This window comes from Bos grunniens, chromosome 8 (genome assembly GCF_055505025.1).
Source record: "Bos grunniens cultivar Pamir isolate PY7600 chromosome 8, Bosgru_T2T1.0, whole genome shotgun sequence".
NCBI classification, from domain to species: Eukaryota; Metazoa; Chordata; class Mammalia; order Artiodactyla; family Bovidae; genus Bos; species Bos grunniens.
The window spans coordinates 111251511-111256237 of NC_141172.1; positions in this window are offsets into that span (position 1 = coordinate 111251511).

Consider the following 4727-nt stretch of genomic DNA (forward strand, 5'->3'; position numbering starts at 1 on the left):
CAGGCCAGGGAGGCCGCGGGTGATCCGTAGGAGTTCCCTCCGCGCCAGCCTGCGCTCAGGGTCAGAAAGGCTTCTTCTGTGCGGCGGTCAGTTACAGGTGGAGTGACCTCGGTACACCCAGCACCAGAGCGCTTCCTCTCAGGACACCCTTCACTTCTACCCTCCCGATGGAAATGAAAGTCACCCTTTTTTACAGCGCTGCTGACTAGAAGCATCTCGAGGCGCCCTCCCCAACACATTTCAGCAGATCCTCTGTCTTCAAGAATCTTCACCAGCTGAGTGGCATGAGTAGCATTTACGGATGGATCTGGACCACGGTTAACGAACGCTCCCAGGAAGGCAGCCCACGTGAACGATGCGGAAGGTGTGAGGAATGTTAGATTCAAAGTGACAAAACGTCCTGCACGCTTAGGTGCGCCTGTGTTTTCGCTACATGACTGGAGCGTCAAAATTCCAGCTTCTCGTCTGAATATTAATTAGTATTTAAGACTCATTAGCTGGTTTTGGTGATTTATTTCGTTCTGTAATTAGATACGATAATTAGATTATCTCTATCAGATTTTCAACTTTCCCTTAATAAGAAAGTGTTCAATAAATACAGATAGAAATTTATCAAATTATAATACACCATTTGAATTAGGTTGCAAATCTTGTTTTGAAATCGTTAGACCATAGTCTGACAATGGGGAGGTGCTTTTTGTTTATCTGAGCACATATTTCCCAGGGGGTCAGTGTCTCCCAGTGGTATTTTGGGACCTTTGTCAAACGACATAACTGCCTCACGGTATTAAATTTTGACCTTCAGAATTCAGCGGGAAATTGATGGAATGGCACCACACCCGTTTATAGCTAGCGTATGTCATTTACAGCACTCTAAAGGATGGTTCCTTCTCAGACGGAAGCAGTTCCTCATGGAAGCTAGCATAGAATAAGACATATGTAATAAACTGGAGTGAGAACCAGCTAATTAGTCCTGGCCCTTTGTTTATGCAACTGTGTAGTGACATGAACGTGTGTATAAGCCACCCCCCAAATCAGGAGTGGATAGATAATTCGTGCCATTTATGGGAGATAGATAATTCTGCTTAAGAAGGGATTGAATCTGTCTACTTTGCTATAAATCAAGCAACGTGTCAGGGCTGATTCCATGGATCAGTGAAATAAAAACCAGGAAACGGAGACGGAGATCAGAGTTATTTTGGTCTAGCTCCAGGGAGGGCCGGTGTCCGGGGTGCTGGGACCCACGTTGGCGCCCGACCCGGGTCCCTCGCACGCCTGGCACTGCCCACGGTTCCTGTAGATGCTGCCCTCAGAGCAGCCCCGAGGGAACCCGGAGCCTCTCCATCTGCTCTCCAGGGTGGAGACAGAGGCCAGGTTTAGAGCCAGCAGTGGTTCCCAGTGATTTGGGTCTCCTTTCTTGCTAAAGAAACGAATACCATATTTTCTTAAACATAAATGTGGACATATGGTCTGACACATGCTCTGAAAATGGGACAGAATATTTGAAGTCAGGTCTGTTCCAGTCAATCAGGACATATGGGCACCGTTCAGAGCGATTCTGCATCTGAATTTCTGATTTGTTCTAAGCCCAGTAGCCCCAGCTTTGTTGGCTGCGTGACACTGGGAGCCACCACCCCTGAGTGCTAAGCGCCAGTCTCGGGGCTGGGATGCCAGCGTAAGCAGAGCAAACAAACCCTGCCCTGTGCACTCCTGCTCAGACCCTTCTGTTGATGGGCATATACTGAATAGGATTGAAATGACTATTTTTCCATAGATTTGGAGGAATCTTATGGGACTTTCGTGTGGCTTAATATTTTCAGCCTTGGGAATTTGGGCAAGAAGTTACCCGTGAAAACATGCCCTGCTGTTCATTTGGCACCAAGGAGGGCCCTAAGGAGGGGCAGAGCCTCCCCCCAAGACTGGGGCTTGGGAGTGATGGGCTTAGGGAGGTGGGCAAGGAGACCTGGCAGAAGGAGAGTGTGAAGGTGAGGGCCCGGCTAGGATACAGGAGAGCGCGCGTGGCCCTACGTCACGAGGGCAGCCTGCGGCCTGGGAGCAAGGGAGCAACAGCAGGCTGGCGTGGGCTGGTCTCCAGGGCCTTTTCTGCACGAGGCACCTGTCCTGTCCTTGCACCCGAGGAGGAAAGGGAAAGACAGTGAAGCCGGAGGGCCCATCTCCCCTGAGGGCTGACCGAAGGAGGCTGTGGGCAGACCAATGGTTAACGATGTTTCAGTGTCACTAGAAGATGCAGGTCCTTCCAGACGCCAGCCGGGGCTGGAAGCTGAGTGAGGCTGGCTTGGCTGGGATCAGTGCTTCCAGGCTGGGCACCCTGGGCACAGCGGCACAGCAGTGACAGGCCACACCCCGGGCACCGTGGCTGTCTGGACCAAATCCCAGTGAGTGACTTCAGTGGGTGCAGGCTCTGAACACCAATGTCACCCCCAAAGTTGACCCTTAATTTAATAATGTATGCTAGGTTTTTGTTTTTTTTACCCAGATTAACCTTGGATTTTTTTTTTTTCTCTCTTACTCTCTGCAAGCTCTGCAAGGCTGTCCAGCTCCACAGCGTGGCTCTCCTGGGGAACCTCGTCCCCCATGGCTTCCACCACTCCCCGCCCACAGGGCTGTACACCTCGATTTACGTGTCCAGCCCATAGAGCTAGCTTTTTATTCTATTTTGCATCTCACTTGGATGTCTGAAAGATGCATTATTCTTTTTAAAATATTTACACAATTCTCTCAACACACCAGTACTGTGCTAAGGATGAAGTCTCTGCCCTCTGACACTCTCGTGGGGGAGAATGTATTGCATACAGTTAGAAACATGAGTGTATAATGACACGACTGGATGAGCCACGCCTGCGCGGAGCTGCCCAAGTCACAACAGGAGAGCCCACTTCATTTCAGGTGGACAGGATGCCCTCTGAGAGCAGTGGCATTGAAGCGGAAGTGCAAGAAGGAGAAAGAGGAGCCATTCAGATGATGAGTAGCAGAGGGTATTCCAGGCAAGGGAGAGCAAACGTCTTAGGTGGAGAAAGAGCTGCCAATTCCAGAATCTCTTGGAAAGCAGAGAGCAGCCTGGAGCTGTGGTGGGACGGCTGGGCAGGGGCATGGCCCTCAAAAACACAGCACCGTGGGCTCTCTGGTAAGACTTCTTGGGCTGAAGGCTCCAGCCCTGCAACTTAGGATAGAAAGACTCCTGGGAAAAGGTCTGCTCTCTTGGCCAGTGCAGTCCAGAAGGGTGGCTGCCCCCGGTAGGACTGCCCAGCATTTTAACCGGGGCTGGTGCCGCCCAGGAACTGGATCTTCAGCTGGATCTAATTCTGATTATTAATGTTTTAAATATAAAACCCAAGGCTCAATTCCAGTGTTGGAAAAGTTTGAAATGTATTTAGAACATTGGGAAGGTGATCCGCTTTTTCAGCAGTCAGCTTTGTGAAATCTAAATGCAGATCAACTATTTCTGACAAGAGGCTGGCATCCAGATTGTGATGTGCCCTGAATGTCAGACACACGCTTCATTTGGAAGACCTCTTGTGGAAGAAGAATGCAAATATCTCGTAAATAATTTTATATAGATTAAATGTGAAAGCGGTGTTTATACATGGGGTTAAATAAATACAATATATTATAAAAATAAATGTCACCCCTTGCGTGTTACTTCTGTTGGTGTGACTGCGGGACAGTTGTAGACTATGGATGAGCCTCGTGTTCTGTTTCTAGTAGACAGTGGTGGTGGAGACCTGCACATCCTCACTCTAACGTGGGTGAGTTAGGGCCCGTCTTGCAGGTTCTGTTCATGGGCTGAAGTGGTGACACAGGGAGGTGAAGCATGTGGCTCAGTGCCTGCCACACAGCACGTGTCCAGGAGATGGGCATCGTCAACCCTGTTACGAAATCTCTCGCTGCTGATGCTCCCAGCATTCTTCCGGAGTCTCTCCCTTCCTCTCTTGTACCCGTTTCACCTCCAGGACTCATCAGTCTCTCCCTGTAAGTGTCTCTCAGCCCCTCCCCTCTTTGGCATCTCTCCCTCCTCACCTGCCGCAGCCTCCACCTTCTTGTGCTTCAGTTCAGTTCCGTTCAGTTCAGTTGTGTCCGACTCTTTGTGACCCCATGGACTGCAGAACGCCAGGCCTCCCTGTTCATCACCAACTCCCGGAGTTCACTCAGACTCATGTCCATGGAGTCGGTGAGGCTATCCAACCATCTCATCCTCTGTCATCCCCTTCTCCTCCTGGCCTCAATCTTTCCCAGCATCAGGGTCTTTTCAAATGAGTCAGCTCTTTGCATCAGGTGGCCAAAGTATTGGAGTTTCAGCTTCAGCATCAGTCCTTCCAATGAATATTCAGGACTGATTTCCTTTAGGATGGACTGATTGGATCTCCTTGCAGTCCAAGGGACCCTCAAGAGTCTTCTCCAACACCACAGTTCAAAAGCATCAATTCTTCGGCGCTCAGCTTTCTTTATAGTCTAACTCTCACAACCATACATGACCATGGAAAAACCATAGCTTTGACTAGACAGACCTTTGTTGACAAAGTAATGTCTTTTTAATATACTATCTATGTTGGTCATAGCTTTTCTTCCAAGGAGTAAACATCTTTTAATTTCATGGCTGCAGTCACCTTCAGCAGTGATTTTGGAGCCCCCAAAATAAAGTCAGCCACTGTTTCCACTATTTCCTCATCTATTTCCCATGAAGTGATGGGACCGGATGCCATGATCTT